The sequence below is a fragment of the Rhinopithecus bieti genome, unplaced genomic scaffold, assembly GCF_001698545.2.
Source record: "Rhinopithecus bieti isolate Rb0 unplaced genomic scaffold, ASM169854v2 scaffold_9981, whole genome shotgun sequence".
NCBI classification, from domain to species: domain Eukaryota; kingdom Metazoa; phylum Chordata; class Mammalia; order Primates; family Cercopithecidae; genus Rhinopithecus; species Rhinopithecus bieti.
In genome coordinates this window covers 701,575-713,838 of record NW_016806838.1, presented here as the reverse complement: position 1 = coordinate 713,838, position 12,264 = coordinate 701,575, and the positions used below count along the sequence as shown (strand labels likewise).

The 12,264-nt window shown below is 39.9% G+C and overlaps 1 protein-coding gene across 4 annotated transcripts in view; it reads right to left on the bottom strand.

The window, feature by feature from the left end:
* The window catches only part of RCAN2 (regulator of calcineurin 2), a 263,771-nt gene that overhangs the window by 23,072 nt on the left and 228,435 nt on the right, over positions 1-12,264 (bottom strand). The window lies entirely within an intron of this gene.

Sequence of the window (12,264 nt, the reverse complement as noted above, 5' to 3'; positions counted from 1 at the left end):
CTGTCAGAAACAGGATTCTCTTCACTCTGGGTCCCCGAGTGGCTGTATGAAGCAGAAATAGTTTTCTCCCTACTCCAACCCCATTCTATAGCCAACTTTGCCTTAGCAAGGAAAAAAAAATCTCTGTTGCATTACATCACTGAGATTTGAGAATTATTTTATTCCTACAGCATAACTAAGCTATCACAATATAAAGCAATAATTAAAAAATTTAGACTCACTACACAGTTTCAATTCGACTGAATAAGTATCTATTAAATGCTCACTTTGTATGAGGAGAGGTCTCTCTCTAGACTTTAAGAGGATACAGAGATGAGTATCACATTGTTCTGACCCTCAACCATCTAACAATCTAACAGGTGAAGCAGACACACACAAGTTAGAGGACACCCAGAACACTGGGGAAAGGCATAACAGAAAACTAGAGAATTAAAAAAGAAAAAATATGTAGGTATATATGTTAATAATATCTGTCTGATCTGTATGGTTCCTCTTAGCCATAAAAATATCCTTATTATAAGAAAACTAGTATATGTTATAAGCTAGTGTGTTCTTAATAGAGAAACTGCCACTAAGGACATTATAAATATAACCAACCTGATTCTTTTATTTCAACAGTAAAAGGTAATTTCTCAAAACAGTGAGTACAAGGAAGAATGGAGATGCATGAAATATTAATACTGCAAGATTCATAGAATTTTAACTAGGAATGGACTTAAGAGATGATGAACTCAACCTTTTCCTCCTCACCTCCACCATTTTACAAATTAGAACCCTGAGATCTGAAAAGATAAGGACCTACCCATGGGCACAGGGAGTCAGTGGCAGAGCCAAGACCAGGCCAAAGTCCTTGTGACCCTAACAAGAGAGATACTGTCAACTCTATAAAGAATTATACTGCCAGGTTGATAGGAAGAGATGCTTATTTTAATAAGAGCAAGAGATGTATACAATACACTGACCCAAGTCTAAAGGGTGACCACATCTAAGAGAATCAATATAGTGAGGTGGGGTTGTAAAAACACTGACTTCTGAGGCTCCACAGGAAGAGTAACTCAAACTTCAGGGAAGGTCTTCCTGCCTCTTGGGCATCCAGATGAACTTGTATCAGACCTTCAAGCCCATGTTGGTGATGCTTCCACATCCTGCTGCCGATTTCTGAGAATCCCCAGGCTGCAGCTCCCCCATCCCCCCTCCTATCTTTGACTCCTTTTTGCCCACACTCTTCTCTTTTATACCAGTCCAAGGACCCCAAAGAATACAATAAAAGCTTTTGCTTTTTTAATGACATTTGTGGAGATTTGAGGGGTTCTTTCTTTCATTCTGTTTTTTTCTTATACTCCTTTTCCCATCATGAACAAAACAAGACTTTTTCCTTGTCTTATGCAGAGCAGGTTTTTTGTCTCTCCTCATCTCTCAAGCCTTGGGATCAGCCAACTCCCAGACTCACGGCTTTAGCTACCACTCCAAGGAGTCTCATTATGGAATTCTGTCCCACCAATACTGTGTTTTCCTGAGCAGGAATCCTGATGATTAAAATGAATTCTGTTTCCTCACAATGAGAGTACTCTGAACTGATCAAATCACAGCTGGTAGTTCGATGAGTTTGGGAAGTTTTCAGGAATAGGAGGAATTAAGAGATTAAAAACTCCTATTTCTATACAGAGTACAATAGGACAGAATACTTGGGTCTTCTTTGTGGCTGGTATGTTTTTCCATTTCCAGGGTGGGAGTTTCACTTTCTCATCACCTCTTCAATGCCTAAGCATGGGCAGTTAAGGCTAGCCTTTGAAAGCGAGGTGCTTTTCTCCTTTGAGTCTAATTCTTTCCTTTTCATTTCGTATTTCATTTTTGTGCTTCACATCTCAGTTTATCAGAGCGGTTTGGCCTCAAGAGACTGCATTAAGAGCAAAGAATCAAGGAGTCCAGCTTTTAGGCTTAGGGGGTGCTGACAATGTGCTACCTCTTTTGTAAGGCATTGGCAGACATCAAGAACATCTTGTTCCCACTGATCCTCAAAAGAGGGCTCCAGGCACCAACTCCCACCAAGTTAGAGTTGGCCATTGACATGAAACTCTTTGATATTCCTTGTTTTGGGCTTAAGCTGAAAAACAAAAGGAGCTCTTGCACCAAACCTGGGGTGAGCCCAGAGCTCAGGGGCCAGGGTTTTCACTGGATCATATGGGGCTTAAAGTCCACAATGATGATAATAATAAACAGCTGACATTTACTCAGCATGTCCTCTCCTTTCAGGCCTTTTGGGAACTTTATTTGTAGGGGTGACAGTTGTCCAAGAATAGGAACTCGCTAGCCTTCTCTATTTTTGTTTCCATTAGTGACATTACAAACATATAATTTGCTGAGGCAACAGGATACCAGACCAAATTAGTTAGAGGCAGATCCAGCACAATGAAGCCACTAGATGTACCTTGAGGCAAAACAGTGTCACCAAAAGCATTAGCAGTAGGAATTTTTCGCCTGCCATTACAGAAAATCTTCTACGGTCTTGATGCACAGGTTCTCACCAGGGACACAATAATATTTTGTTGTCCTCTGGCTACCATTTTTCTCCAGTTCTGTTACCCAGCAAACCCAATAAATTATTAATTTCTCCTTGAACGTCAGTTCTCTTTGTAGCGCCCTGTTTGAATACAGTTCTACAGCAGCAATCTCACACTCTTTGGTTTCAGGACCTCTTTACACTCTTAACAATTATTGAGGATCCTAAAGAATTTCTGTAAATGTGGGTTTTAAATAAAACAATGTTTATGGTACTAGAAATTAAAACTGAGAAACTTGAAAATATTTATATATAAATCCATTTAAAAGTAATAATAAACCCTTTATTTGTTAACATAAACTTTTAATGAAAATAACTGTTTTCCAAAAGAAGAAAAAATTTAATGAGAAGATTGCCATTGTTTTACATTTTTGCAAATCTATTTAATTTCCAAATTACTAGAAGACACCTGGAAACTCATATCTGCTTCCGTATTCAATCTATTGCACGAAGTTGTTTTGACTGAAGGGTATGAAGAAAAGCTGGCCTCATCCAAATAAGTACGTGGTCAGAAAAGGGTGGAGCATTTTAACAGCCCTTCAAATAATTGTGAGTATTCTTCCTTGATATCTCATCAAAACTCAAAAAGTAGTAGTTTCTTAAAGTGTACTGCATAATCACATAACATTTTACCTGATTTTATTAAGATCCATTTATCTATTTTGCACTTTGAATAAATTTTAACCCAATTATTTCATAAGTGTACATTAATCCTTTAGAAAATATTGGTTCCCTGAAATATGTAACTTTTCCAAACTGACCGATTTCAATACAATATTAAAAATCACATTCATTAATACTATAGTTTGGTGCAAAAGTAATTGTGGTTTTGGCATTACTTTTAATCTACCATCTATCTTATCAAAAAGTCTTTAGAAATTCAAAAGCTGTGGAATTCACATTGGTGGATACAAGTTTTCCAAAATTGTATTTTTGCTTGAAAGCTCACTCTTTATTATGGGCAACACATTCTGTCAGTTATTTTTCTTATAGCAGCAGATTCACTTCATTCATTTTTGAGAAACTGTCTGCCAAATACCGAAGTGTCCATAACTATACTTTTCCTGTCAGTTGCTTCTTCAAGTAAAAATGGTGTTCCATGAGAAAAGTACCAAGGGCAGTTTAGGACAGCTTAGAATGTTTCCTCCAGTCAAACATTTTATTTCCAGATGCCACATAAGTACTTCTCGTGTGTACTTCCCATTTTGTTATTCAGAAAATTACAAAGGTGTGCCCTTAAGGGTAAAGGGTTAATAAAATGAATAAAACTTACTGGCTTATCAAGGACATTTCTAAGTAAAATTGGCATTTTCTTTCTTTTCCTGCTTTCTTCTTCTTTTTTTTTATTTTTTTAAACTGTGAGTGTGTGGCTGTGAAGAATAGAAATACAGTCATGCACTGCATAATGAAGTTTTGGTCAACAATGGACTGCATATCTGACTGTGGTCCCACAAGATTATAATGCCATATTTTTACCATAAGTTTTCTATGATTAGGTATATTGAGATACACAAATACTTAAGTGTAACAACTGCCTACAGAATTTAGTATAATAATATGCTGTACAGGTTTGTAGCCTAGGAACAATAGGCTATACCACAGAGCTTGGATGTGCAGTAGGCTATGCCATCTAGATTTGTGTAAGTACACTCTATCATGTTCACACAACAAAATCACCCAAGGACACATTTCTCAGAAGGTATTCCCGAGGTTAAGCGACACATGACTGTATTACTAGCACAAGTTGGTGGCACTGCACTGATTCATGCTAAAGTACCAGCAGTTTTAACCACCATTGCTTTTGTACCGTGGGTATAAATGTCAACACAGTTGAAAAGGTAAATGATACCTTTGTAGTACTATGAAAATAGTTTTGACAACATAGGAACTGGTATTGGGATCCCTCATGAGTCTGTAAACCACATACTGAAAACTGTTGTACAATAGGATCTCAGAAGTAAGGATCCAGTTGGCTTGGGGAAAGACAGGAGGTCTAGCGAGACCCTTAATTGTACAACATAATGGTCAGAAAAGAGCTGCCCTTCAAAGAAGTGTGATAATGCTGGTATCGAATACTGCACGAAAGTCAAATAGGGTGAAGGTGGAGATGACACCACTGGATTTGACAAATGGACTGATGCTGATGACCTTACTGAGAGAGCTATTTGAACAGATGTGTAATAGATTAATTACAGATGGAGGAGTGAAGGGCAGAGAAAAAGCTGGAAATAGAGTTTGGCAATGAAAACCAGGGAGCTGGGATAACTACATGGGAAGTCATGGTCACAAGCAGATTTTTGGTAGTGTGGGGAAACACTGATGGGCTGAAGAAATGAAACTAATGAAGAGGGAGAGAAGAGATAGTAAGGGTATGTTGAAGTCCAAACCCCAGGAACTCAGAACATGACCTTGTTTGGAAATAGGGTCATCAAAGATGTAATTAGTTAAAAAGATGTTGTACTGAAGTGGTGTGGGACCCTAATCTAAGTTGACTAGTGTCTTTATAAGAAAAGAGCCATGTGAGGACAGAGAAACATAGGGAGAGTGCCCTGTGAAGACAGTGGAGTGGAGTGGCACCTCTGCAAGCCAAGAAATGCTAAGTATTGCTAGCAAACCACCAGAAGCTAGGAAGAGGCAAAAAAGGATTCTCCTATGGGATCCAGAGGGATGGTAGCACTGCTGACACCTTGGCTTTGGACTTTAGCCTTCAGAATTGTGTGATAATAAATTTGTATTGTTTTAAGCTACTCAGTTTGTGGCACTTGGTTATAACAGCCCCAGGAAACAAATATAGGCAGTCTCACAGACCTACAGAACCAGATGACTCTGGGAAGAATACAGAGCACCTAATATAATCACACCATGTCCCCCCCAGGAGAGGAGGAAGTAGATATTTGGGTCATTCCAAGGTGATGAGTACGAGACAAGTGTGTGTGTGTATGTGTGTGTGTGTGTTGAGGCATAGGAGAAGAAAGATGAAGGAATAACTTGAAAGGGTTGGCAAGTAGGCAATGAGATGCCTGACTATGAGAGGCTATGAGGAGAAAAGAGAAGCCAGGAGTATCACATTCGACTGAAAGAATGGGAAGATGTGAGACTTCAAGGTTCTGGATGAGTTAGATAAATGAGTTTCATAGGAATGACACAGTGGGAAAAATAGTAGACAAAAAAATTGTAAACCCAGAAGATAATTTTGTAAGTTTAAGGTTTCAGAAGGTTTTCAGTGTTAGAAGCCCTAAGGGTCAACATGAGGCACGTGAATGGAATTGTGAGGGATGACAGGGTGAGGATGATGGGAATAGAGGATAAAGAATAGCGAGGTGAGAGGGTTGCATAATGACCACCGACTCAGGAGGACAACAGGAAACAGAGTTGAGGGACAACCATGAGCCAGATGAGCTGCATGAGAAACAGGAGGAGTGACCTGGAGAGCTATAGAGTATGGCAGCATAGGTGGAAAGAAAAGAGTTCAACTGGAGGGCAGGGGCTTCACAGAGATCATCTACAAAAAGGGATGGAACAACAACCTAGAAGCATGGGGGGATGCCAGGGAATTCTAAGCCTCACATTCAGGGCTTGAGAGGTGGGGAACTGGAGGGTAATCTGCCTAGCAATGTGTAATTGCTAGGGAATAAGCATTGCCCAGAGCAATGAAGGATTTGGTAAGGAGAGGATGTGGAGTGATTATTGTAGAGCACAAATGGTACTCTGAGAAAATCAATAATGGGCTCTAAAGAAGAAAGTGGGAGAGGTTAGAATAGGGGTTGGAGGCTGGGCATGGTAGCTCATAGCTGTAATCCCAGCACTTTGGGAGGCTGAGGCAGGAGGATCACCTGAGGTCAGGAGTTCAAGACCAGCCTAGCTGACATGGTAAAACCCTGTCTCTACTAAAATTATAAAAATTAGCTGTGCGTGGTGGCACATGGCTGTAATCTCTGCTGCTTGGGAGGCTGAGGGAGGAGAATCACTTGAATTCAGGAGGCAGAGGTTGCAGTGAGCCGAGATTGCGCCACTGCACTCCAGCCTGGGTGACAGAGCAAGACTCTGTCTCAAAAAAAAAAATAATAATAATAATAATTATAATAATAATAAATAAAATAAAATATGTTCCAGGTAGAATGTCTGAAGATGTGAGTGTGCTGCTTACCAAATAACAAACAGATCTAGGCCTAACTCGGGCCATATTTGAAATAAAATGATTATATAGTGTCAACTATGAACATTTGTGGATGTTAAGGCTTCTACCTTTAGATGTATTTGCTTTTCTTAAGTAGTCTGAAATGTACGGACACAGGTATTTATTGCTGTCTTAGAGAGGCTTACTATGGTTTTCCTTAAATCTTATTTCACCTCTACTATAATTATTTGTTTCTTATTTGCGCCCCACATTTTTAAAAAGACTCAAACATGGCTTATAAATGTATATTATGGAAAAATAAAATAAAATAAAATACAAAACCAGTAGATAAAAAGGGGGAAACAAGGGTAGAAACATACATTGAAGCCAAGAATGAGGTCTGTTCTGAAAAGCTTCTCATGGATCCTTAAATATTGCAACGAGTAGGCCAACATTTTGCCTGTAATCTTTCTTAACATTAACAGGATAGAGTAACCCTCATCAGTTATACAGTTCACAGGGTCTATGGAATAAAGATGGGCCTGATCTAAAAATCAGGCAGAAGGATACGTCCAGCATCCTCATTAAAAAGATATTGTCGTGTGGAGAGCACTGTCTTCAGTAATTACAGAACATGAAACAAGCAGCAATTGATCTGTTAGAATTTCCAATCAGAATGTAAGCAAGTATTATTATTTTTTCAATCAATAGCCTTTAGCAGTGACCTCAGTAATCAGGAAGTGCTCAACATGCTCTATTTGATTGGTCAACATAAAACCCCAAAGTATTTTATAAAATATTAGGATATTAAAATGTTACCCTCAATTTAACTCTAAATCAGACAGGTGGCAGACAAATCATAACTTCTAAAATATTATCTCAATGAATACTCAATAAGTCCTTTGAGGGAGAATTGGAATTTTTGTCATCCTTGAGAAACCCAGTGTATTAGTCCATTCTCACACTGCTATAAATAAATACCCAAGACTATAAAGAAAAGAGGTTTAATTGACTCACAGTTCCATATGGCTGGGGAGGTCTCAGAAAACTTAAAATCATGGCAGAAGGGGAAGCAGGCACGTCTTACATGGCAGCAGGAGAGAGAGAGAGTGAAGGGAGAAGAGCCCCTTATGAAACCATCAGATCTCATGAGAACTCACCCATCATGAGAACAGCATGGGGAAAACTGTTCCCATGATCCAATCACTTCCCTCACTAGATAGGTGGGGATTATAGTCCCTCCCTTGGGATTACAATTCGAGATGAGATTTGAGCGGGGACGCAGAGCCAAACCATATTACCCAGAAAGCAACTGCAAGCCAGAGAAGCTAATCACCTACACAAGGTCACACAACTAGCCAGTTAGCAAAACCAAAACTAGTGAGTTCAAGTTATTTATACTGCATAAATGTCACTGATACATGCAGAGGAGTGCAAAGTCCCAAAACAGGAATAAGAAAAACAGCTTTCCTTGCCAATCCAAAAGAACAGTGCTGACCTTGAAGAAACAGCTACTAGGGAAGTCCAATGGCACTTTTATCTGCTTTCCAAATGATGCTATATGCTTTATATATTTTTCATTTTTATATTTATGATCCCTTTGGGCATAAATTGCTTTAATAAGAAATTCAGCATCTCTCAAAATCACAAGGCTCTCATCTGTCAGGTAATACCTCCTAAAAACTGCCAAAGAGTAAAACCACTCCTTTAGGTTTATCACTTCTCAATGGATACCATTGACAAGCCGTGGGCAAATCGCATGTTGAAGGACCACTCTGGATGTGATGGCATTTCAGGAGGACTTTCTGAACAAGGGACTGCTATTGTAAACCTTTCAGGATGCAGACTCCTTATGTGATGGGCATAACTGGCCTGTGTGTGAGAGTTCCCACATCTGTACTTTAACCTATCAGGATTTCTTAGGCCAGCCAAAATTGTATGAAACTATGCTTTGTTCCATTTGTGGTCCTGATACTACCTAAATAAAAATCATTGTGAAAAGAGGACTCCTGCAATCCTTCTTCACTAACAAGAGAAGCAGACAGATGCTGTGTCATATAACTGCTTCAAGAAAAGATAGTTTGCTGGTAAAGGTACAGAAGCCTTTATCCTTTCTTGCTGAGTTCTTGTGAGAGACAAAGATCTAATACTCAGCCCCAAACCTAGAAGAAGCCATTTTGTTCTAAAACCTCATGGATTCATCACACACCTCTCTTAGTGGAGCAAGTTGCATGATCCATGTCCCATTGTATTATTTCTTTCCCAGTAGCGGTCCTAAAGTTCACTGTGGCTGAATAACATTGCTATGCAAAAGTATATTTTTAGTTTTCTTTAGTTAAAGAAGTCTCCATTTCTCTGATTCTACTTAGTCATCATCTAAACATTTAGAACTGGAAAAATCTCCAAGCCCACAAACAAACAAACAAAAACCCCAAATGCCTCCAAAACAAACAAAAACATGTATGAGGACTATTAACTGGAATAACCTTTGAACGAGGGAGGCAGAGCAGGGGTGAATCCAAGCATTATGGAACCCAAAGATTTCACACCTTGGGGAGACTTCCTTAAGCAAAATAATAGAAAACTAAGCACAGATATAAAAAATTAGCCTGACATAGTGGTGCGCACCTGTGGTCTCGCCACTCTGGAGGCTGAGATGGGAGGATCACTTGAACCTGGGAGGCGGAGGTTGCAGTGAGCCAAGATCATGCCACTGCACTCCAGGCTGGGTGACAGAGTAAGACCCTGTCTCAAAAAACAAAAACAAAAAAACAAAAAAACCAAAACACACAAAAAAACAACTAAGCAACTAAGCACAAACATTGGAGGTTTGTTTTTTAAGAATGAGAACAAAAACCATTAAGAAATAACTTCTGCAAATTTTGCAAAAATATATAACCACATGAACACAATGCTAGGGCTCCATCAAGTCTTGGTAAAGACCAATGCAAATGAGGGCCCTAAAGCTGAAGCTTCATTTAACCCCAGGAAATATGCTCGAGAGAGTGTCAAGTATGTACTGTGCAGTCACAAAATAATCTGGAGTCCAGGTTTTCAGAACAGCTAAAACAAGTACAGTGTTTCTATCACTGTACTGTACAGAAAAAAACCCCAAAACATTGTTTTTTCTATACTCTCACATTATTTCATTTCTGGTCATTAACACATGGAGTTTTTCTCACAGCAAGCAATTCTCCATTTCTCTGTAGACACCCACTGGATGTCCTACGCTTTAACTCAATTCTGACTCTATCTGCCTGAAGACAGTGCCAGATCCCAAAGGTTAACGGCTCAGTACTCCAAGACTGCCCCACTTTGGACACCAATTGCACGTCCAGGTTTTGCTTCTGACCCACCAGATATAAACTGGAAGTTCCCACAACCCCCTCCTCAGGTTCGATCATTTGTTATAATGGCTTACAGAACTGAGGGAAGCACTTTACTTATGCTCATCCTTTTATTATAAAGAATACAACTCAGTAACAGTCAGACGGAAGAGATGTATAGAGCAAGGTATACGAGAAGGGACACGGGGCTTCCATGCTTCTCTCTGAACTATACCATGCTCTCAGTACCTCTACATGTTTAGCAACCTGGAAACTCCCTGCATGCTGTCCTTTGGGTTTTTATGAAGGCGTCCTTACACAGGCAGAATTGATCACATCATTGCCAATTGGTGATGAACTCTAACTTCAGCACCTCTCCCCTTCCCAGAGGTCAGACAGCATGCTGAAAGGCTGAAAGTTCTAACCCCATCTTGAGGCCACCCAGGGCCCCTAATGTTCTCATTAGCATACAAAAAGACACTTATCATTGAGGAGATTCCAGGGGTTCTTAGAACTGTGTCAGGAAACAGGGAGGAAGACAAAAAATACATTTATTATATTCAAAATATTTATTTATTTATTTTTGAGAGACTGAGTTTCGTTCTTGTTGCCCAGGCTGGAGTGCAATGGTGCAATCTTGGCTCACCGCAACCTCCGCCTCCCAGGTTCAAGCAATTCTCCTGCCTCAGCCTCCCGAGTAGCTGGGATTACAGGCATGCACTACCATGCCTGGCTAATTTTTTTTTTTTTTTTTTTTTTTCAGTAGAAACAGGGTTTCTCCATGTTGAGGCTGGTCTCGAACTCCTGACCTCAGGTGATTTGTCAGCCTCGGCCTCCCAAAGTGCTGGGATTACAGGCATGAGCCACTGCGCCCAGCCTATATTCAAAATATTATACTCTTAGCTGATGAGGGTCAATTCCCTAAAAGGTTTAATCACCAGAACGAGAGTCAAGAGACTTGAATCTGCAAAGTTTAAGTCAATGCACCCTATTATAGATGGCTGAGTACATCCTTTCCTTGCCTAAATCCACTTTGTAAGTACCCAAGATGGAGACCGAGGAAGAGGAGCAAGTGAGGGGATTGCTTGGAACCTGTCCTGGAAGCTGTGCAATAAGTAGGGGTAGGTGAATGGACCAAGAGAGGAACCAAAAGGCAGCATGGTTTGCATGCCTAGGGTTCTTGTTGTTCTGACTCCAGGCAGTGACTGCCCATCCTTTGAGTGAGACCCTCTCATCACCCAAACCCAGGGCTTGTTCTGGTGGGGCACTCACCAGAGGCTATAGAGCCTGGCTATGCCAAGCAAGGTACCATTTGTGGATGCCTGCAAGCCTCTTGCCCGCACCAGGACACTTCTAAGTCTCCCAATGGGTCTATGAAAATGTAGGAAGTAGCAGAAAGGAGCTCTTCCACATGTCCTCAGGATGGGGAGGAGGATGGACGAGGCATACTAAAGACCTCTGAGTGAGTAGTTACGAATACAGATCTCTGTTACATGCCACAAAATTGGGCTTCTGTGCATGGTAATAAATACTTTTTATGCAAAGGAAGGATCTGACAGTCCTTTTATAGCTGCCACATTTCAGTTTACAACATCAATGGCTGCTTTGGCTCAGGGCATTTCCTAAAAGCTGACAGCTTCAACCTTCCCTGGCCCATCAATTCCTCTTCTCTGATCATTAATCTGTACAAACGTCTGTGGCTGTCATCAGGCCTGATTAGATATAGGCTCTAATTGTGCATGTGTAATTGATGAAATGCACAGCCTCTTTTACAGCTTATCCAGTCTCACAAGGGGACAGGAATTTTACTTTAAATTCGTTTAAATAGTCATTTATCTATAAGATATAGGTAAGAAGAGGCAGTATAAAGTTATGATACTAGCAAACTCTAGAGCTACACTACCTAGTTTAAATGCTGGTGCCAGCTGTGCAACCTTGAACAATGTACTTACCCATTGATACCTTAGTTTCCTTGTCTATCAAATAGAAATAATGACAGTATCTACCTCATAGGGGTATCCTGGCTGTTAAGTAAATTAGTATATTTATATCACTTTAAAAGGTGCTGAGCACAGTAAGTGTGTGTGAGCTGTTATTAATCTCAGATTGTTTATATGCCTGTATTTGGCTTATTAGCTCTATATCCAAATCACCCTATATCCAGAATCAAGTATATTATATCTATGTCTACATCTATCTATATATTTATATCCATACTTGTACTGGTATATAATCTTCAAAGATTGTAAAGAGCAATTATA